The following is a 23,957-nucleotide window of genomic DNA, read 5'->3' as shown; positions in this document are numbered from 1 at the left end:
GTGTCCTCCCCTTCTTGTGAAATGTATTTAAAAGCACAATTTAAAAAAAAAAAAGTCCTCTAGATCAGAGTAAATTGAATTTTATGTAGTTTTGTAGAACGGAGGAATGTTGGTCCCTTTGAAAGTACTGAGAACCAATGCTGTGATAATTGATGGTACAAAGTTAATTTATTCCCACTTGATTCCTACTTCATTAGTGCTGTTAATGAAGGTTTTCTGCAATTGTTCTGTTGCTTATTATAATTCTTGCCTGATGTTCTGATATTCATATTCAGTCAATGAATTCACTATATTGAATGATTCATTTTTGTCATTGGTCCTCCCTTCTGTGTCAGGTGCAGGATATTGAAAATTCTTCCAAGACTCTCACTTGATGGAGAAGAAATGCACTGCCCATAAACTATATTTTGACCTCTAATGCCCTTCTCGCCTTCTGTTTGCCCTCCAGTGCAGTGAGATTCTTCTCATCTGCAACCCTCTGTCACTTAACCCTGTCTCCATGTCCCCAATCCCTACTCTGATGTGGCTTGAAGGGGGATCGAGATGGATGCCATTTTCTCTGGTCGGGTGGCCTAGTAGTGGAGGCACCAGTGCTCCTTGGGTCCTTACTTTCTTCTCTCCTCTCCTCCTTCCCTGGTAGTGCAGCCTTCTCAAGGATTCAAGGCTGCAACGGTCCCGCTCTCCTCTGAATCCAGTCTCTCTGTTAACCCTTCTCGTACCTATCTCTCCATTTTGAGTCCTTTACTGCTTCCCAGCCTGCCTCTTTCACCCTTTTGTGCTCATACTCTGTCTTTCTCCTCAGTCTGTCTCTGAAACCTGGTAGGAGTAGCAGGAGTGCCATGGGGAGAGCAGTAGTGAAACCGCTGTCTCCGGGTGGCCTCCTCTTGACTCAGAAATGGGAGCGGAGCAGCAGGAAGGGAACTAGCAGCTGCTAGAGAGAGGGCAAGAGCCTCGGTAAATGACTGGAGCAGCAGCTAGATCCTTTAGTCTCTGCAAGAAGTTTCCCTCTTGCCTCCCCGTACGCTCCGTGTCATGCAGCTTCATCTGTAGTTAACTTTTTGTGGTGTTGGCAGGTTGTATAAAATCACACAAGCAAGATTTTTGTTAATCTCATCCCTTCTGGTGCACCCCAGGGTTCAGCTCTCTCAGCCGTACTATTTAACATCAATTTGCACCCACTGGGGGGCTCATAAATTCATGTGGAGCTAAGGATAATCAGCCCAACATATCAGTTGGTGACAAATGTACAGGCTGCTTTGAAACAGTTAATAGAAGCACATATCAAGCGGCCCGCCCCACAGGCCGGAGCCAGTCCTTTCAGAACAAGCATAAGAAAAGGGGAGCCAGTTCAGGCTCAGGCCCCAGCCGCACCCCACAATGAAAATCAGCCGACTCGTCCAAAGGAAGAAGCCTTAGGGGGCAGACTTGCCCTATTCTACCAAAGATGGGTCGAGAGGACTTCGGACAAATGGGTCCTAGCCATCATTCGAGAGGGATATCACCTGGATTTCCACCACTTCCCTCTGGACAAGTTTGTGGAATCTCCCTGCCATGACCCTTCCAAGAGGATGGCAGTGGAAGCTACACTGACCAGATTGCTAGCCTTAGAGGCTATAACACCGGTGCCTCCACAACAAATAAATACTGGACATTATTCCATGTATTTTATCATCCCCAAGAAAGAAGGAACGTTCAGACCCATCCTGGACCTCAAGGCGGTCAACAGTCACCTGAAGATTCCTCGCTTCCGCATGGAAAACCTACACTTGGTAATAAGGGCGATACAATCGGGAGAGTTCCTTACATCCCTGGATCTGTCTGAAGCCTACCTACACATTCCGATCCATCAAGAGCATCAGCGTTTTCTACGCTTCTCGATCCTGGACCGTCACTACCATGTCTGAGCACTACCTTTCGCGTTAGCCACTGCATCCCGGACGTTCACCAAGATCATAGTGGTGGTGGCAGCAACACTGAGGAAGGAAGGAATCCGCGTGCACCCTTATCTAGACGATTGGCTGATCAGGGCGAAATCCCCAGAGGAAAGCCACCAGGCAACAAACAGAGTCAAAACTCTACTGGAGAGCCTCGGGTGGGTGGTCAACACAAACAAGAGCTGCCTGCAGCCCTCCCAATCTCTAGAATACGTTGGGAGTCCGGTTCGACACCAAACAAGACAAGGTCAGACTGACACCGACAAGGAGATCAAAACTGATGACCCAGTTACGAACCCTGTTGAGTGAACTTCACCCTACAGCATGGGATTATCTACAAGTCCTCGGCCTCATGGCATCCAACTGGAAGTAGTGCCATGGGCACGAGCTCACATGAGACCCCCCTACAACACTCACTACTATCACGATAGAATCCACTGGCCCAGAACTACACTGTACGTCTTCAGCTCCCAGACAGAGTTCGGGCCCAACTACGATGGTGGCTACAAGAAGCCCATCTAAGCCAGGGAACGAGACTATCCTCACCAACCTGGATCCTACTCGCCACTGATGCCAGCCTACGAGGATGGGGAGCACACTGCCAAGAGCTAACTGCCCAAGGGCAATGGAATGAAGAAGAGACTGGATGGGACATCAATCGCCTAGAAGCCCGGGCAGTCAGACTAGCCTGCCTAAGGTTCGGTCACAGACTCTGAGACAAAGCGGTCTGAGTAATGTCGGACAATGCCACAACAGTGGCCTACATCAACTGTCAGGGAGGAACCAGAAGCCAACAGGTGTCTCTGGAAATAGACCTCCTAATGTCATGGGCGGAAGTGAATCTTCAAGAGATCTCGGCCGTCCACATCGCCGGGAAAGACAACGTCGCTGCGGACTACCTCATGCAGAAAGTCTAGATCCAGGAGAATGGAGGCTGTCGACAACAGCATTCCAATTGATAGTAAACCGTTGGGGAACACCAACCATGGTGTTCCCCAACGGTTTACTGGCAAACCGATCCAACGCCCAAGTACCCAGTTGCTTCAGCCGCAGGCGGGAACCCCAGTCCCAGGGAATCGATACCCTGGTACAGACCTGGCCACAGGAGACTCTGTTATACGTCTTTCCACCATGGCCCCTATTGGGCGCGATCATCCACAAGATAGAACACCACAGGGGACCAGTACTTCTAGTGGCCCCGGGTTGACCAAGAAGACCGTGGTACGTAGACATGCGAAGACTGCTGACAGGGAGTCCCCTTCTGCTACTTCCACACAGAGTCCTGCTCCAACAGGGACCGATCCTCCACGAGGATCCAGCTCTATTCTCTCTTACGGTCTGGCCATTGAGAGGACTCACCTAAGGAAGAGCGGATTTTCGGGGGCAGTAATTGACACCCTACTCAGAGCACGCAAGTTCTCCACATCCCTAACATACATAAGGATTTGGAGAGTATTCAAAGCCTAGTGCGAGGACCGCGACATCATACCACGCTCAGTCAAAATTCCTGCAATTTTGGAATTCCTCAGGAACAGCCTACAGAAGGGATTGTCTCAACTCCATCAAGGTACAAGGAGGCCGCATTGTCATGCTACGGAACCAAGAGCGAGAGCGGCAGCATAGCCTCTCACCCGGATGTCTCCCGCTTTCTGAAAGGAGTCAAGCAGATCCAACCACCCCTGAAGTGGCCAGTGCCTCTTTGGAACCTCAACCTGGTCCTAGATTTCCTAGCAGGAACCTCCTTCAGACCTCTCCGCGGCCTGTCTCTCCGACTATTAACACTGAAGACAGCCTTCCTGCTGGCAGCCTGTTCGGCCCGTCATATATCCGAGCTACAAGCACTGTCCTGCCGAGAGCCGTTCCTCAGACTCTCCTCGGGAACCATCCAGTTACACACAGTTCCGTCGTTCCTCCCCAAAGTGGTGTCTCACTTCCATCTCAACCAAACCATCTCACTACCATCGCCAGGTGAGCATAAGAATTCGGAAGACTCTCGAAGCCTACGCCATCTCAACGTCGGCAGGCTCCTAGTCCGATACCTGGAAAGGTTGGAATCCGTACAAAAGACGGACCATCTATTCGTCCTTCACAGCTAGAAGAAGCAAGGGGAAGCGGCCTCGTGAGCAACCATAGCCCTCTGGATCAAAGAAGTCATCAAGGCGGCCTACATAGAAGCAGGCAAGCCACTGCCTTTACAAGTCAAGGCCCATTCTACTAGAGCCCAGGCAGTGTCCTGGGCGGAAACCAAGATGCTGTCACCTGCCGAGATCTGCAGGGCGGCAACATGGTCCTCCATCTACACCTTCTCCAGGTTTTACCGCCTGGATGTTCAGGCTCAGGAGGACACAGCATTTGCAAGGGCAGTACTAAGTGGGTCACGGGCAGCCTCCCACCTGGTTCGGGAGCGAGTGATTCACGGGTAAGCCATGCTTTCCTTTATCTAGGACACCCATCCTACCGGGTGTCGATGTTTCTCGGTTGAGGGCACTGGCAGTTTCCAGCTATAGCCAATTCAACCAGTTCAAATTAATTAAGTTATCCAAGTTATAAAGTTAATCAAGTTATTCAAATTATTCAGTCATGCATATATCCACAATGCTTTTCGAGGAGAATTCTGAAGAGCTGCACTTCCTGCAGGGGTATATGTACTAGGGCTGACGTCAGATTGAAATCTGATCCGTCTCCAACTGCTGTCAGGAGTACACTATACCCATTGGTCCGGAGTCCATCTGTCTACACTAAGGAAAACGAAATTATCAGGTAAGTAATTTCTCCATTTTTCCCTACATGCAACACTTTGCACTTGTCCACAATAAATTTCATGTGCCATTTGGATGCCCAATCTTTCAGTCTCGCAAGGTCCTGCTGCAATGTATCACAATCCGCTTGTGATTTAATTACTCTGAATAATTTTGTATCATCTGCAAATTTGATAACCTCTCTCATCATATTCCTTTCCAGATCATTTATAAATATATTGAAAAGCATCAGTCGAAGTACAGATCCCTAAGGCACTCCACTGTTTACCCTTTTCCACTGAGAAAATTGTCCATTTAATCCTGCTCTCTGTTTCCTGTCTTTTAACCAGTTTGTAATCCACGAAAGGACATCGCCTTCTTCCCATGACTTTTTTAGTTTTCCTAGAAGCCTCTCATGAGGGACTTTGTCAAACGCCTTCTGAAAATCCAAATACACTACATTTCACTCCTTTATTTTCCTTCTCCTCTCCTCTTTATATTTGGGGACCAATATGTGTGTTTATTGCCTTAACTTGTTCTGTTTGCTATATGATTCCTACATCACATTTTCTTTGTTATAATGTTAAAAATTCAATAAAAAAAATAAAAAGAAGAGTCTGCCATGGTATGATTTGGACAGAATCCAAATTGATAAGGTTGAAGTATGTCATGGTTATCTAGGAAATGTGGCTGCTTTAAAACTGATTTTTCAATAATCTTAGAAAGAAACGAAAGTGATAATCCATTAGACTACTGACCATTCTTATCTTGAACTAATTTTGAATCTTTTTAAAATTGGTGTTGCAATTGCATTTTTCCAAAAATATTGGGTAGGGAATCTTCAGTCAAGGAGAAATTTACCAATGTGAAAACAAAATCAATAGAATAATTCTATATATTCTTTAAGATATTTGTATTTCATTGGTTCAATGAAGACTGACTTGTATTTAAGAATGAAAGATCACACTCCTAAGGGGCTGATGCAATATTGTGCGCTCAAACTAGCACACAGCTTATCTAGCAATTGGATGCACATCTTGGACACGCTAGGCTAACACCTTATGCAATAAGGGGATCAGCACATCCAAAATGCACGTTCAAACTCAAGCATAGCTAATAACGCTCATCACATGTAAATGCCATGTAGATGGGGCTATTAACTATTGCCCCGGTGCAAAAAACTGCCGTGTGCCTGATGCACAGTTTTTGACGTGGCAAATTTACGCCAGCTGGCGTTGTCTTGCCATGCATCAAGGGCTCATCTAAAAAGCAAAAAATCCTGTTTTCTGTGGTTCCTCCTACTTTCAGTATCATTGCGATACTAAGTAGGAGGGACCACAGAAAGCAGCAACATGAAGAAAAGGTCTCGACGGCAGTCGGCTTTGGTAAATGGATGCACATTTTCCTAACCCGTGGCTGTGTGCACAGCCACATTTCCTGGGTGCCCGATGCCAAGTGCAGTTCCTCATTTCCATACTGCATCAGGTGCCCAGGAGACATGTCTGTGCATGTGTTTAAAAAAAACCAAACAAACAGGCGCCTAGGTTGGACACATGGTTTTTACGCAGGCTTATTGCATGGGCCCCCTTTTTTGGGTTGATCTAGAGAGTTTTCTGAAATGGTATTGCATCTGGAGATCCCGTTGCTCGGCAGATAGGTCCAGGTTTCCAAGATCAGACTAAGGTGCTGTTGGGACAGTAGAACAGGGGATGGTGCCATAAGGGCAATTGGGATCGGGCTTGGTGCCTGTCTATATAGCCAGATCCTGATTTCCTTTTTTTTTTTTTTTTTGTGTGTGTGTGTGCACAGGACTGTTGCTGCAGGAAGTGATGATGGCAGGAATGCACGAGCTGAGATTCACGGAGGAGAAGCCCCTGCTCAGAGGGCAGGACACTGAACTGGTGAGGCATAGGCTCCTTGGAGTCCTGTTTAATTTCTGACACACACACCTTTTGGGGAGGCAGATAAATTACCATTCTGATGCAAGCTGGAAACCCTGTAGAGTGAGTGCGGTGAGAGAGGAGATTCTTGAGGGAAGGCAGTACTCGCTAGCCATCTTTTTTATACTTTTTACCTCTCTCTCTCGACACTTGTGCTAGATATTCTAAAATCTACCAAGATTTCCATTTTACTGAAAATATTTCTGGGAATGCCCACCTCCCAAGCCCTGCTCTGCTTGGGGAGATCCATAATTTATAAACTTTTATGCCAGGTTTTAAAGGCAACTGGAGGAGCGGTCAGGTGACTCTGTTGCTCTATACGGTACTAAACCTTCTGGAGGGTCTTCATGGCAGTACAGCGATGGTGAACTCCAGTCTCTGAGCACTACTGACAGGTCTGGCTTTCAGGATGTTCCTACAGTGAATATTCACGAGATACATTTTGCATACATTCGATCCAAATACCAAGTTAATTAGCCTGGTTTGGCTGAAAAGCAGACTGGTTTGTGAGTGCCAGAGTTTGCCGTAGTAGCAATAAGTTTCCCTTAATGAGGGAACCTTTTCTCGTGTCGTTCCGTCTTGACGAGGGTCTGTAGGTGGAGCAGTTCCCCCCCCCCGCCTGAAGATGGCAGCAATTGGCTGTTCTGATGCTCCTCCCCCCCCCCCCACACACACACACTCTCTATATTCAACTGTTTGATAATTCTATGGGAAAGGAGCATCTTTCACTGATGCACTGTAACCATGGGAGACGGATGTGATGTGATAGGATTATATCATGGTCAGGGAATGCTGGAGCTCATGAATCAGATTATGGGGGAGAATCTCTCTCTATTTTTGTTTTTTGTTTTTTTGCCCTGATGTGAGCAGTGGAATAAAACCAGTCTGACCCTTTGTGACAGAAAATGAAATGAAAGCCTACAATTTTGAATACTAAAAACTGTGGTGCCCAGTGCAGCCAACCCTCAGTACACACTTGGGAGCGAGTCTAATCTGTCGGGGTAAGTGCGGTGTATGTAGAGCCTGGCGCCACTGCTGCTCCCTCTTTCCCGAGTGCAGCACGTGTCAAGAGTGACTGCCGCTCCCTCGCTCCTAGCAGGCAGAATGCAGTGGCACCATCACACTTTTTCTCTAGGCATCTGAGGTAAGTGACGCTCTGACTGAAAGAGGCCTGCGTTGCTTCTTAGTGCTGTGCAGCTGCAGTGTCTTCGGGACGTATTTGCCACGGTGTGGATGAAAGTTAGTGGGGAAGCTAATTTGTTACCTTTGGCTGGCTGTGGAGGTGCTTGATTTCGTGGTGTAACTGCTGTATAAAAATGGCTAAATGGTAACGGCAGACCACAGCGAAGGCAGCTGCCTTGCAAATTCTGGTATTGCTCCCCAACGTGGGGCAGGATGCGTTGCTGCCATAGCTCTGCTGCTGCAGCATACAATGGGCGCTCTTGGCAGTAGTGAGGGAGTAGAGGAGCCATTTGGTCTAAACGTACTGACCAGTCCTTCACTGGCTGGAAGATACCTGACACTGAGCATGAGCATACTCTTTTTCTATCCAACTTCTTAATTCATACACTACCTCTGCCTCTCTGTTTGTGAGCTTTACAAGGAAGGGGTATGTAATATCCAAGCACAGATTGTCAGGAAATTTCTTCAGGGTATGCAGTTGTTTGCAGACTACAAAGATTTTACATTTACAAACTGCCAAAATCTCTATAAACTTAAACGAATGTCGCCTGCATGATCCGCCACGGTAAAGATTCACGGCCATCAGGTAGTACTGGATCACCTGAGAGAGAGAATGATCCTACAACAAGAAAAGTGTGCAGGTCCTCATGGGGACTGGACTTGCCACAGACTAGACATGCTGGACGTCAGGTTAGTTAAGACCATGGAAATAATTTTTGCTACTTTTCACAGTGCTCATACATCATCAAACCAGGCTCGGTGCATACCTGGTAATCGCTTGGAGTTTGATCCACTCCCTCATGAGACTTAGAAAATTGTTATCCTAAAGTTATTCACTACATTGGAAGAATAAAAGTATTTGTATTCTGTGTTTTTGAACAGGGAGGTTATTTAGCTTTTACATTTGTAAAAGCTAAATAACCCCCCTTTATTCAGTATTTTAGGTTGCATGCGCATCCCTTACCCTGCTTTCTTTAGCATATAATATGCTATTGGCTTCATTACAACATGCCTAAAGCTCTTTGTTCCTTTTTCAGACATGCAAAATCTGGAATAGGCTGTAAGATGTGCATGAAGCAGGCTTATGATGTAATATCAGTATAAGCTAAAGGCAGAAAGTCATAAATGTTTTCTTACACTTCAGTCTGTTTGGCCTCAAAATGCTTATGCTGCTCTGCTCCACAGAAAATAATGGAGAGAAAGCCAGCATAACATGCAGTCACACAGAAAACATTACATTTCCAGTCAAAAATAAAATGCCGATGCCTTAGGAAGGTGCATAGCACGATGAACTGCTGTGATGGAAGGCAGACATCCATGAACACATGCGCCTCCTACAAGGTCTATATCTACCACACCTACCCAGGAAGACTCCATCCAGGACACCTCCACCACACCTGTAATCATACAGAGAGCGCAGCCCTTGTGTCATACATTTTATTTATGAATTGAAAAAGTAAATGAATAGTCTGCTTTTCAGGCATTTCACAGCGGATTACATTCAGGTACTTGTAGGTATTTCCCTATCGCCAGAGGGCTTGCACATAGCAGGTTACATGGCAGGCCACTACAATCCAGTCCACCACATCCATCATCCACATTGGGAAATGAAATAACTAAAACATACCCCTTCTCATGTCCCCTTTTTTTTTTTCAGTGACGACAATGGGAATCTGATAAAAACAAGCCCTTTATTAAAACGCCCGACTCTGGCCGAGTTTCGCTCCCTTGCACAGAGCTGCCTCGGGGGCAATTCATTCAACCAGGACTTGAAATGGTCAATGTAGAAAATATCGCATTGGTTTTCAGCGTAGTTGATTTCACACCGAAACAATTAGATTTTCTCTTAACCACATAGCGATGCTATGTGATACCAGCAATGAAGTCAAAAGCGTTCAGTGTATATTAAATCCAAAATGACGAGCAGTCTTTCAACTTGTCAAAAAAAAAAGTTCCAGACAAGTTGAAAGACTGCTCGTCACAGCTCACTGGATCGGCTACCGCTTTGTTTCTTGGGTCCGTCCCTTTTTTTTTTTCTCCTCCATACAGGGATAATTACATATAGTAAAACATGCAGGCAACCATGGCATGCTCAAAGAACTTGCCAAAAGTATAACTCCTGACACTTGCTCTTTTTTTCCTGTAAATGTAATTTCCTGGCATGTAGACAGATGGGCTCAGGACCAATGGGTTATGCTCCCCTGGAGATGGAGCAAGCTGACATCACAGTATATATATTCTTGCATTGACACCAACCTGCCAGTATTCTCCGTCTCCAGCAGATGGTGGACGTGCATCTCCCTATGGGGATTACTTCAGATTTTGGAAGGAGAATTTAAAATAGAAAAAGGAAAGTCCCGCTCTCTTGCGGTGATAGCAGATGGTCCCTCCCCCAGCTGAGAATTCCTGAGGTGATTTCCGTGGTCTCTCAGATGTGTGCCTTGGTCCGGTAGCTGGGTTTCCTGGTGTGAACTTAGCTGATTGTACAGCTTAAAAATAGTGGGTGCAGGAGGCCAAGCACAGCGGTGAAGGCAGATGCCCTCTCCCCCTGCAGCCAGAGATTGTCTGTGTACTCAGCCAGTAAGGGCTGAGCTTGGGTAAGTTTATAAAAAAAAATAATAATTTAGTGAAGACAGTGTAGAGGAGTTTACAGGACTTCCTCTGGTCTCCGTGCTCAGCGCGCTGTTCCGACGTCCGTTCCCGCTCATGTGGAGGTTATGGGAACTGGGCAGCCTGGTGGGTTGAGTGGCCCTGGTGGGCTAGGCCCCGCAGTTAGGCTTTTTGCCTGTGCGTTGCGTGGTAGGCTGCGGTGGCATTTTCGCGCACTTCTGTACGTGCCTTAGTGCCCTCTACAGGACATCGCCTTTTGCGCGCACAAATTTCTAAGCACTGGTAGTGCGCCCAGGCCTTGATGTAAAGTTTATGCATGTGTGATTTGCAGCACTTACTTTTGGGGTGCCTAGTTCTTGTGTGCTTGAAACCTTTTTTTTTCAGTGCGAGCAGGCTGGACGCACATTCTCCATCACCTGTGCACTGATGGGGCCAGTGAGCAAGAAACCTAAGTGCCTTTCTCTCTGTGTTACCTGTCATATTCATGCATTGCAGCCTGACGTTTCCCGTAACCTATGTCGGCACTGTTTAGAGGCTTGGGAGAGTTGTCTTCCTCTGATTTCGCTAAGCCTGGATTCTCCCAGCCTAATGGTCTGGTTAAGGATCTGTCTGGAGGTATGCCGGATCTTGGAACTTCATTGACTGGTTTCTCCGCAGGGGATGGTAGTTCAGTGGGTCCCACTCCAGTTCCTTCTAGGTGTGGCCTGGATCCAGCTGCTTTTTCTTTTTTCAAGGTTTGCAATCCTTTCTTCAGGCGCAGTCCTCAGCTTTGCCCACTCCTGTCAGGTCGGACCTTCAGCCGGTGGCCCCTCTCTCTTTCAGTCCTTTTCCACGCCTCTGTTCACTGCGGGTAATCCCAACAGGAGCTCAGATGGCACTGATGATGAGACAGATCCTGATTCCCTGGAAGATGGGGAAATTCCTCTGAGATTGGAACCATATCTGACTATGTTGTGGTTCTTTAATAGAGATGAACTGACGGCCCAGGTTTCCCAGACCTTTAAGATGTTGGGTGATCCTGGTGCAGATTCCATGTCTGAACCAAAGAATCCCATTTTGATTTCCTTGCGTAAAGCCTCTTGTTTTTTCCCTGTTGTGGATGCCATTCAGGAATTGATTTATCTTGAATGGGAAAGCCCCAGAGGAAAGTTTCAAAGGGAGTCAGACATTGGAAGGCCTGTACCTCCTGCATCCAGCAGTGAGGGAGCATTTACATTTCCCCAAAGTGGATGCGCTGGTCTGTGCCATTTCTAAGCAGATGACTATCCCCATGGAGGGAGGAGTGGCCCTGAAAGATGTGCATGATAGGTGGATTGAGGCTATCCTTAAGCAAGCCTTTGAAGCAGTGACGATGACTTTACAGATAGCTTCTTGTTGCGCCCTAGTGGCACAATCTTGTCTGCTTCTCTCTCAGGAAGTTGATTATTCTGGAGTGAATTCCAGAGCGGTTATGGAACCCGCCGCCGCCTTTTTAGCTGATGTGGGCTGAGATTTGGTCCGTACCTCGGCCAGAGGAATAGCTTCGGTGCTGGTGGCCAGGTATCAATTATGGTTGCGACCTTGGTCAGCAGATGCAGCCTCCAAGGCTAATCTTACAAAAATTCCCTTTTAAAGGCTCAGTCTTGTTTGGCAGCGAGTTGAAGAAATTGGCCAGTAAGTGGGGCAAATCTCTGGTCCTTGGTTGCCGGAGGATAAGAAGCAGTTGCTGCGCCCTCTGGTATGAGGGGTCATCTCTGGGGTTCCAAGCGTCTTCGTCCCTACAGAGGGTTGACCTTTCAGAGGACTCTGCCTTTCGGTAGGTCTCAGTCCTTTCTTCCCAGAGAGCCCAAGAGAGGAGCGGGCTCGGGTGGTGGATTCTCCTGAGCTTCTCAATGAAGGGAGCAAGAGATAGTGGGATGCCCCTCTCTTTTATCAGAGATGGGTTGAGATTACATTGGATCAGTGGGTCCTGGAGGTGATATGAGAAAGATATGCGCTGGAATTTCGCAATATTCTTTGGGACGTGTTCATGGAGTCTCCTTGCTACTCCCTGCAGACGAAGCAGGCAGTGGAATCTTTGCTTCTAAGGCTCCTCTGGCTGAGGGCTGTGGTTCCAGTGCCTATGACTCAAAGTATGGGGCAATATTCCATTAATTTTGTTGTGCCCAAGAAGGAGGGCTCATTTTGTTCCATCCTGGATCTCAAATGTCAACTGTCATTTAAGGGTGACTCATTTTTGCATGGAAACCTTAAGCTTAGTGATAATGGCCCTGTAGTCGGTGGAATTTCTGACCTCCCTGGATCTGTCGGAGGCCTACCTTCATATTCCCATCCATTTGGAGCACCAGTGTTTTCCTCATTTTGCGGGCTGGCGTGCCATTATCCATTTCGGGTGCTGCCTTTTGGTATAGCCACCGCTCCCAAAACGTTTTCCAAGGTCATGGTGGTAGTAGTGGCGGCGTTGAGAGGATGAGGTCCTGGTACATGCATATATTGACAACTGGCTGATTCTAGCCAAGTCTCAGGAAGAGAGCTGCCTGGTGACCCACAAAGTGATCTCCTTGTTGCAGGAGCTCAGTTGTGTGGTGAACCTGGCTAAGAGCAGTCTTCAGCTGTCTCAGTCGTTGGAATATCTGGGTGTTTGATTTGACGCGAGGCAGGACAAGGTTTTCCTGCTAGAAGTTCGGATTCAGAAATAGATATCACAGTTGTGTCAGTTGGTGGGCACTATATGCCCAACAATGTGGTCCTGTCTACAGGAACTTGGCTTGACAGTGGCAACTCTGGAAGTGGTGCCGTGGGCAATGGTGCATATGCATCCTCTTCAGCGCTCACTGCTGTCCTATTGGAACCCACAGTCTCAGGACTATTTGGTTTGGCTCCACTTGCCGATGGAAATCTGCTCTTGCCTCCGGTGGTGGCTGCAGGAGGCTCATCTGAGAAAAAGTGTTTCCTTGACCTCCCCGAACTGATTGATACTCAAGACATATGGAAGTCTCCAGGGTTGGGGAGCTCACTGTCAGGAGCTGACGGCCCAAGGGCGTTGGAATGCCGAAGAGTTCCTCTGGAACATCAATCGCTTGAAAGTCCAGGTGGTCCGGTTGGCATGCTTGCAGTTCAGTCACAGACTGCATAGTGTGATGAGGTGCAGGCTGGCTCGGGAGAGAAAAACCCAGACTGGATCACCCCAGGGAGAGCCCGGAGCAGAGCCAGACAACAGAAGTTGCCAGTGAGCCATGGGAAGACTACATTTCCCAGGTTCTTTGAGCCTCAGCTAAACCAATGGGAAAGAGAGAGTGAGTTGATGGTGCAGGACACCCGGGCAAGGCACACACCTGAACCCATGATTACTGAGGGGAGAGGCACTGAGGATACGTTTGGGTTAAAAGAAGGCAGCTCCTCAGATGGGGAGGAAGCCATGGAAATGGAGGTCCATGCAGGGGAAATGGCTGATACAGACATGGAGATAGTGAGTAAGGATTACTCGGCTGCTTTTGGTTTTTTTGCCTGATTTGGTATTTTGTAAGGACTGGGAGGACCGTGGCCTGCAGCACAATGGAGGGGAGTTGGGGAGAGTTGTGCTACTGCCAAGCAGGGCAGTTTTTGCTTGCTGGAATGTGCAGCACATTTGTTTTTTCCCCAGTGAACTGAGGGCACTGGGGACTTTGTGGTTTTTTATTTTGAACTAGAAAGAAAAGGGCTATTTTGGACATAAGCTGCTTTTGTGCTTGATTTGCTGGGAGCTGGTCGGGACCTGCTACAGTGGAATCAAGGAGCACTTGTTCGAGCCCTGTCGGTGCATCTGAGGCCACACTGGGGTTGGAGGTTGTAGAGCTGACGCTGAGTCCTGCAGGGTGGGACTACCTACCGAAGGTGGTTCTGCAGGCAGAAATAGAGGACCTTCTTCAGCCGGCACTTCGCTACAATGGTCAAGCAGTCCGAGTGATATCGAGCAATGCAACAATGGTAGCCTACATCAGTCAACAAGGAGGAATCAAGAGCCAGCAAGTGTCGCAGTAAATAGACCAACTTATGGAATGGGCGGAAGGACATCTACAGATGATCTCCACCTCTCACATTGCAGGAAAAGACAACGCAAGAGCAGACTTTCTCAGCAAGGAGAGTCTGGACCCAGGAGAATAGATGTTGTCGGACAAGGTGTTTCAGTTGATAGTGGATCACTGCCTTTCGTTCTTAGACCTGCTGGCAATTTCTTACAATGTGAAGGTTCCTCGATTCTTCAGTCTCAGGAGAGATCCATGGTCCCTGGGCATAGATGCTCTTGTAGAGGTCTGGCTGGAAGACAAGTTGCTTTATGCCTTTCCTCCATGGCCCTTGTTGGGTAGGATGGTTCACAGGATCGAAGGCCATAGGGGGATGGTACTCCTGGTGGCACAGGATTGGCCCTGATGACTGTGGAGTGCAGATCTGTGAAGACTACTTCTGGAGATCAACTTTAGTCTTCCGCCGCACAAGAATCTGTTGCAGCAGGGACCTATCCTTCACGTAGATCTGACTCAGTTTTGTCTTAAGGTTGGCCCTTGAGAGGGCTTGCTTGTTGAAGCAGGGATATTCTTCTGAGGTGACTGCTACCTTGCTCTGCTTGTGGAAGTTCTCCACTCCCTTGGCCTATGTGCAGGTTTGGAGAGTGTTTGAGGCCTAGTGTGAGGATTGGGGTGTTCTTCCTCGTTTGGTCAAGATCCCGCTCATTCTAGAATTTTTGCAGGGTGGATTAAAAAAAGGATTGGCCCTTAATTTCTTTGAGGATACAGGTATCTGTTCTGCACGTCGAATTTCCAAGCTTCAGGCCTTGTCTTGCCAGGAGCTGTTCCTTCGGGTGTCTCCAGGGGCATTACAGCTGTGTACTGTTCCATCCTTCTTGCCCAAAGTGGTGTCAGAATTTAATTTGAATCGTTCAATTTCCTTGCGATCCCTGAATAAAGTCAGGGACGCAGAGGAGTATTGTCTCCTGCGTCCCTTGGATGTCAAAAGACTTGTGTGGTATCTGGAGGTTTCTGAAAGACTGATTGCCTGTTCGCCCTGCTTCCTTCCACCATGAAGGTCAAACCAGCTTTGCGGGCTACTATAGCTTGCTGGATTAAGTCACGGATGCGTACGTGGATGGTGAAAAGCCATTGTCTACTCAGGTTAAGGCTCATTCCACTAGGGCTCAGGCGGTGTCATGGATGGAGGTTAGATGGTTGTCTTCCGTTGACATTTGCTGAGCTGCGATGTGGTCCTCCTTACACACTTTCTCCAGGTTTTATTGTCTGGATGTGCAGGCCCAGGAGGATGCAGCTTTTGCACGTGTGGTGTTGACTGGACTGCAGGCAGCCTCCCGCCCTACTCGGGAGTAGCTTTAGTACATCCCACTGGTCCTGAGTCCATCTGTCTACATGCTTGGAAATGGAGAAATTATTTACCGGATGATGATTTTGTTTTCCTTAGTGTAAACAGATGGACTCAGCTTCCTGCCCTCAGCTGCCGAATAATGTCCATGTCCTTCTGTGGGGCTATGTGTTCCAGGAATTACTGGTAAGTGTTCATCTGGTCCCTAGATTGGGGTTCATATGTTCCTTGCTTGAGTTCAGTGTTTCTTGTTAGTTGAGGTCAGTAATGGTTGACTGTTTAATTTTAATCAAGTTTTTTGCTAGTCTGTCCGCAGTTGCTTTTGAAGAGAATACTGGTAGGTTGGGGTCACCTCAGGAGTATGTATATATATATATATATATATATATATATATAGGGTGATGTCAGGTTACTCCATCTCCATCTACTGGCAGGGGAGCATAATCCACTGGTTCCGAGTCCATCTGTCTACTCTAAGGAAAACTAAATTATCAGGTAAGTGGTAATTTCTCCAATATATATGTCAGACTGTGGCAAACAGGACGTAGTAGATGTGGCTTCTTTAAATAGCATCTGTGCTGCATTTGTGGATGCACAGCAGACTAGAAGAAGACAGGAATCGCATATTGCTGTTCTTTGCCCTTCTGATAATGGAGATGGTAAATGCCAGGTCAGTGGCATATCCAGTAGACCCCCCATTCCTGCAGCTGATCTTCTCAGCCGTCCGGTGGGACTTCAGCCACGTTCTCCGAAGGACCTTCATGTCAGCTTCTGTAAGAGAAATGTTGTATGTTCTCAAATTGTGTGTAATTTTGATTTTTTTTTTTTGCTGGGCTCACACTTTAAGGTATCCTACTTGTGCTGAGCAGTTGTAATGGAAATAGATTGAGATACGACCTTTGCTAGGTTGTAGACTAAATGGTGTCTTATCTTTTATGTTTTTCAGAATGACCAGGGACCTGCCAATGCCCCTCCAAAAAAACATCTCCAAGCAGGGTGCCCTCCCTTCTGGATATTGGGGGGGGGGGGGGGGAGAGCATATATTCCTCATTGCTCCAAGTAGAAAGGCATTAGAGGGTATAATGAGCTGGAAGACCAGCTTTGGAAGGTCACCTGTGCTCCTCCCACGCGTGGATTCTTTTGCTTGTTTTCTTGCATGGCAGATTCTGTGTGCTTGGCTGAAAGTGTGTATTCACATGCTGTCTGGATTTTTATTTAGTGTGTGTGAGAGCCAAAGTTTGGCCCCTTGTGCGTGTCTTATCTGTTGCCCTCATAGGCGTCTGACTAGGGTGGGCCAAAAGGACCATGGCCCACCTGCAGAATTGCTGTGGGACCTCTGGGGCTAGGTCTGGCAGGAAGCAGCTCTTCTGGCATACAGTTTGTGTTGCCGCCCCTCCCCCCCCCCCCCTTTCCCACCACCATCATCCTCCTTGTAGAAATGCTTAAACAGCAGACATTTCAAATAACCCCACCTCCTCAACTTCTGTTTGCGTGTGGCTGAAAAAAAAATGCAAGAGGCCTCCCCGCCCCTCGCTACGCCATTACGGCAGGAAGAGGAGAGCAGCGGTATATAAGCTACGTCGCCTGCCTCTGTGACTCTGTCCCGGCTGCTGCTGTGAACTGCCTGAGACTCTGTACAGCCAGAAGGAGGAAGAAACAGCCTCAGGCACCACCGTTGTCCTCTTCCCTCCGCTGGTCAGTGTCTAGAGGAGAGGGGTGGGGAAGGTGGGAGAGAGGGTGGGGAAGAGAGCGATGTGGCTGGAGGGAGGGGAGGGGGCGGAGCCTTGTTAACCTGGGTGGCTCCTAGGGTTGTCAATTTCAACTGAGAAAATTCCTAACCCTTGGACGCATGGAGTAAAATTTTCACCTTTGTCCTTCCGCCTGACTGTTTGTTTAAACTTTTTTATTGCTTGTCTTATTACTAGAAAACTGCGCACAAAGGGGTGAGGTCCAACCAAATGATACCAAGTATGAAAATACCCATAACAGTCCACTGGAACAGTCAGGAAAACTACAAATGCATCAACTGCCATTCCCAGCATTAGGAAAACACGAATTTGATGTGAAGAAGAATCATATACTTGCCATTTATCAGGTCACGCAGATTTAATGAGTTATTACAAAATTCTGTTTTGCCCTATTATTGTTCCTTGTATCCCTTGAGCCAAGTGATCAGCGACAGATGATGGCAGATAAAGCCCAGATTGCGCCACCCAGTCTTGCTTATTTGAGATTCCTCTTCTTTGGGTAGATGAGTTATACATATTCCCGTACACAATCCAACACTAACTTCTCCCCACTTTTTTCCTGATATCGCTCCCCTTTACCCATCACTGCTGCACTGCTAGGGCTGGTGCGAGGGTATGAGGTGCCCTAGGCAAAGCTTACAGCCATTTTCACACACAGTGAAATAATGTGCAGTTATAACAAATTTTACGTGGAGAAGGACATTCATTTATCTGAGGTGAAAATATGACTTATATCATGTATAATATATTTGCATGTACTGCTGTGGAGCTGATCAGAAAATTGTGCAGAAAAGACACGTGGAGCCCATATGGTATTAAGCCTATTATAATGTGTGCTGCATGTGGGCGTGGCCACTAGAAAGTCATGAGTAAACTGAATTACGATTACAATATGATAAAACAGCACTCAAAACAGTAAGAATCCTATCTGAGAATAGACAACACTGCAAATATTATGCCAGACACTAAAACTAATACACCTCCTGTTAGGAAACAGAACAAGGCAGGCTGCTATAGATCCCTACATAGAAACAAGACCTCACCTTGGTTACACATGCAGATCACAGACAAACCCTCCCCAAATATGGAAAAAAGTGGCCATGAAGTAGAAATAGAAACATGCAGTTGGAAACCATTACATGAGCTAGTCCTGGAGGAATTCTGCACTACTGTGGAGTGCAGAATTTGCGCACATTTCACCCCCCCTAACGCAGAATTTCCATTTTCTGTGCAAAATTTGGCAATTCTGCGCAGAAAATAGCAGAGAAGATCCTGGCATGCTGCGAAAGGAGTGCAACCTGTGTGTGCCGCGGGACGCGCTCCGTTCTCAGTGAAGATGAAGGCCCGGGCGCGCCGTTCGCAGCGAAAATGGAAGGCTCCCATGTGTCGTGAATAAAGTGTGCTCTGCTTGCAGCAAAGATAGAAGGCCCCATGTGCCGCGAATGGCGCGCCCAGGCCTTCATCTTTGCCGCGAATGGAGCACAGCACACGCGGGATGCGCTCCGTTAGCAGTATGCTGATTAGAGAGAATGTGTGTGTGAGAGAGAGCTGGAGGGTGTGAGAGAAAGCATGGGAGGTAAGAGAGGGGAGGTGGATGCTTGAGTGTGGGTTTCAGAGAGAAGGAGCCTATATGAAGAGATTGTGAAGGAGTGTGTGTGTGAGAGAGAGTGGGAGCTCGTGTGTATGAAAAAGGGATCCTGTGTATGTGTGAGACAGCCTGTGTGAAGGGGTGCATGGGAGAGAGACATAGGTAGCCTGTGTGAGGATGTATGTGTGAGAGAGAAAGGGAGCTTGTGTGGGTGTGTATGCAAGAGAAAGGGCCCTGTATGAGGGGATGTGTGTGTGCGAGAGAGTGAGGAGCCTGTATGAAGGTTGTGTGTATGTGTATTAGAGAGAGGGAGGGACACAGAGAGCCTGTGTGAGGGGCAGTACTGAGAACGGGGTCAAACTTTGGGACCGGCAATAGAGTGGAAGGGGTTGAGCCTAGAGGTGGAGGGGAGAGATACTGGCAGGTGGAGGAGTTGGGGCCTGAGAGGGCAAAGTGGCCAGGGGAGTAGGGAAAGCGAGTAGAAGGGACACTCTTACAGTGAATTTCTAGGGAAATTCTGTTCAAAATATTTAAAATTCTTCATCTTAAGTAATAACTTTTTTCAGTATTAATTTAAAATGTAATTACTTAGACTGTCATGTAAATTGTGTTATTTTGACCAATATAAAGTTTGCAGAATTTTAAGTTTTTGTGCGCAGAATTTTAAATTTTTTTTGTGCAGAATTCCTCAGGAGTAACATAAGCCAGACTCTGCATATAGGGGTAGATTTTAAAACATGTGTGCTACCTGGAACGCGCACATGGACACGCAACTTTATAACATGCGTGCGCATGTTATAAAATTGGGAGTCGGTGTGCACAAGGGGGTGCACAATTGTGCACCTTGTGTGCACCAAGCCTCACTGCCCTTCCCCATAGCTTGACCTTCCCCTAACCTTCCCCCCCCCCCTGACGTTTATCTTATCTTTTGCACGCGCCAACAGCCTGCCAGCACGCAATCCTCCAACACAGCGGTAATGGCTGCTGTGTCGGAGGCCTCTGGCCCCGCCCATGCCCCTCCCCGAGACTGCCCTTTTAGTAAAGCCCCGGGACTTACAGGCTTCACCGGGCCTTTTGAAAATAGGCCGGTTAGACGTGTAACCTTTTGAAAATCCGGCCCATAGTGTAAAAGATCACCATTCCTCAGAAAACAAACAATAAAACTAAGAAATATAAAATGTTTTAATGGTAAACCATATTCAGTATGGCTGATAAAAATGTCAATATGGTTCATAAATATTTAAAAAGAGCTGATGAAAAGAATAACATCCAATAACTCATTAAAAATTTACCATACACCAATAAAATATTTCAAAACAGCAGGCATATCAAAGTCCAATAATTCAAACAAGGGTTAAAAAAAAACCATCCTAGCTTTCCGTACCTAGGAACTTTTGATTTCCGGTAACTTTAGATTATCATGGATTACTGGGGAGAGGGAGGGTGCATACTTTATCCTCTCTCTCTCACACACACGCGTATACTCTAACATGCAAGTTTGCTCTCTCTCACACAAACACCCTCTCTCTGACACACACACTCACACACAAACATACAGGCACGCACAAGCCCTCTCTTATAAGCTCACTCGTTCTCTCTCATACAGGCGCTCTCTCACTCACCCACTCAGATAAGACGCAGGCCCTCACACACACAGGCTCTCGTACACTCCCTGACTCTTTCTCCCTTCCATACGCACACATGTTGTCCCACACACGCTCTCCTGGCCTCTGCTTCAGCAACCCTATGTCCCCCTGGGTCTCTTGTTGTGCCACGGTGGGAGGGGAGGTGCCGGTGGCCTTTATTTATTGCCCTGGTGGGAAGGAGGAGAGGTGAGGTGAGGCATTGGCGGTCTCCTTTTCTTGTTTTGCTGCAGGTGGGAGGCTGGAGTGGTGGCGTCAGCAGCTCCAAGGGTCTTTTGTTGTTGGTCCTTGGGCGGGAGGGCAGGTGCGGGGAGAATGGGAATGCGTGCATGTGCGGGCAACTTCCTGAAAGGCTGTAGAAGCGCCACTGTTGGCTGTGGACTTTAAACCACAGCTCCTCCAGGCTGGTTGAGGAGATGCAGATGCCAAAAGCTTCTGCACTCGACAGGAGGGTTAAAATCTGGACAGTTTCCAGACATTTTAACCCTTCATCTGGCTCCCAGACACTATCTTATAATTCTGGACCGTCCAGAGAAAATCCAGACATTTGGCAAACCTAGCAGCTCCCCACAAGCGAATAGGTTTTCCAGTGCTCCCACTTCCTGTCTCTTGAGGTAGTGTCTTCAAATGGATTCGCTTTGTGCATGCCCAGGGCCGTAATCCTTATAGAGGTCATTTCTCGCAACGCATCCACTTAAAGCAGAAGTTCCTAACTTAGGGTCCGTGGATAGGCTTCATGGGGCCGGTGAACCAGGAACAAATAAATAATTTTGCGTGTGTGCGCATGCATTTTTCTGGAGGAAGGGGGTCATAACTTTCATCAGATTCTAAACGCGGGTCCATGAGCCATAAAAGATTAAGAATCCACAGACTTAAAGGAATAAAAAGGTTAAAAAGCACATTAACACCACCATAAGAGAAGGCTTCTACAAGCTACAGGTCCTAAAAAAACTCAAACCCATGCTCCATGCACAAGATTTCCGCACTGTCCTACAAACGACATTACTCTCGAAATTGGACTACTGCAACTCCTTACTCCTTGGCCTTCCCTACACTACCATCAAGCCCCTCCAAATACTGCAGAATGCCATGGCGAGAGTCCTGACTAACACCCGTAAAGCTGAGCACATCACCCCCATTCTTAAGGAATTGCACTGGCTCCCCAACCCAGCCCGTATAATACATAAAACCCTCACTATCATCCACAAATCCCTCTACAACCATAACCTCTCTTGGCTTGACGATCCCCCACCCTGTTTCCGCCCCTCCGACCGGCCATCGAGATCAGTTCATCAAGGAACCCTCTTCACCCCCTCTCTCAAAACTGCATGCCTTTCCTCCACCAGGGAGCGAGCCATCTCCATAGCCGGCCCATCCCTATGGAATTCCATGCCTCTAGAGCTCAGACTGGAAGCCTGCACAAAACAATTCGAAAAAGGTTTGAAGACCTGGCTCTTCAACCAATCCTACCCAGATCTGAAACCCGCCCCCCCAAGCCTCCCTCACTGTACTCTGTTCCAACTTTGCTCCTCGTCTCCCCCTGCAACCTGCTAACCTGACCATCATATACTCAACGTTGCCATTGTATATTCAACTTTTGCTCTCATACTCTCCAACTTACTATTTTATATATCGTTTGATGCTTACTATTTTGTATACAGTCTGTATTTCTGCATCTTACACTGTTGTTGCTTACTATATTGTATACTGTTTGACGCTTACTTCTCATGCCTAGTATTATCCTGTTAATCCTTTTTTACAGCCTTGGACAGCTGTCCTTCTGGTTTTGCTCTATCCTTTTTCCGCCCTTTCACCTTAGAACTCCTCGCTTCCTCGCTGCCCCCTCTCCCTCTCCCTCCCCCTGTTCTTTGAATTTTCTACTCAGTTCTATGTAAACCGTTATGATGTTTATTCGAATAACGGTATAAAAAAACCAATAAATAAATAATCAAATAAGTGCTATCCTGTATTGCAGAACCGTAATGGTAGAGGTTAAGCAGTAGACACTAAGTAGAAGTGAAAGTACACCTACAGCCTCCAAATTTAGACCAGGGCAACATGTGCAGAGTACATGTGCGTGCTGTGTGTGCAGTAAGTGTTTCTGAAATGGCTACAACCATTTCAGGCTTTGTTTCAGGGTTGATCTTTTTGATTGTATGTTTTTTGGCTTTCATGTTTTGCCGTATGTAATTTTGCCAGCTCTTCCAGCACTTTTACCTCCCTTTCTGTTTCCTTGCAGTGATTTTTTGGTATAGATGAACCGTCTAGCTTCCTCCAAGCTAGTTTGCAGCATCGGTGCGTGCCTGCGTGCGCACATTGGAACAGGGGAGCGGCGGCAGCCCCCAGCGTATCCCTCAAGCTCATGATGCCCAGTGTACTATTCTGGCCTAGGTTACCAGCACCCCAAACATCTTAAATTCAGGGCTTGGCGGTGCTGATCTTGTGCATTTAATTGTCCTAACAAGGTTAGCTTTGACAGGGATGGGGGAGGGAGCTTCCCCCCCTCCCCCGCTGTCAGTGGCAAGACCCAGCATGATTACCTTTTCGAAAAAGATGCTGCCAAAAAATGTTGCTGCGCCCTTGCATTAAATGTAACACAAAGTGGAGTTGATTGCCCTTTTCGATATAGAGCTGCATGCACTGTGTTGCTTGCCATTGTCACCATCGTGCTTTGCATTGTGACAGATGATGGCCACTTATGGCTGAGGATGATTTCTTCAGAGACCTTTTTATTCTTTTCAGCTGCACCATCCTGGGAGGACAGGCAAGAAAAGGAAGCAGTTTCTCCCCAAAGAAATGCTGAGAGGCTCCCAGCAAGGACTACCACCCCTCAAAAGAATAAAAAAAAAAACCCATGTACAATTTAATTTTTATATTTAAAATGAAAACATTTCAGTAAAACTTGTATCTTTGTATGACTGCGATGTATGGTGGTCATTTCTTCTAGGTATAGTGGCTTGTGAGAGTTGATGTGCGTGATGCAGAAAACTCAATGTGGGCTTCTGAAAGAAACTTGCACACAGGGTTGTTGATGATAATTTAACTCTGCAGGTGGAGGTAGAGTCCGTATGTAGCTTGCCTGCAGATTTCCAAAGTGAACTTTCGTGCATTGGTTTGCTTTGAAAAATTCCTCGGCACCCGAGCTCATCCACAGGACATTAGGCCTGCTGGGTTATCGAGGGCGTAATTTTTGCGGATTATCTTTAAAGTAAGATCCAACTTCCCGCCTCTCCCCAGTGCATGTAA

General features: G+C 47.2%; 1 long non-coding RNA gene across 1 annotated transcript in view; it reads left to right on the top strand.

The window, feature by feature from the left end:
- The window catches only part of LOC115095496, a 72,586-nt gene extending 48,956 nt beyond the window's left edge, over positions 1-23,630 (top strand). The window contains exons 2-3 of the long non-coding RNA XR_003857799.1: positions 6,482-6,573; positions 23,454-23,630. This is a non-coding gene — a long non-coding RNA (uncharacterized LOC115095496). The remainder of the gene's footprint in view (positions 1-6,481; positions 6,574-23,453) is intronic.
- Positions 23,631-23,957: the final 327 nt, after the last annotated feature.

The sequence above is a fragment of the Rhinatrema bivittatum genome, chromosome 7, assembly GCF_901001135.1.
Source record: "Rhinatrema bivittatum chromosome 7, aRhiBiv1.1, whole genome shotgun sequence".
In the NCBI taxonomy this organism is placed as follows: Eukaryota; Metazoa; Chordata; class Amphibia; order Gymnophiona; family Rhinatrematidae; genus Rhinatrema; species Rhinatrema bivittatum.
This window is presented reverse-complemented; position numbering and strand designations above follow the sequence as displayed.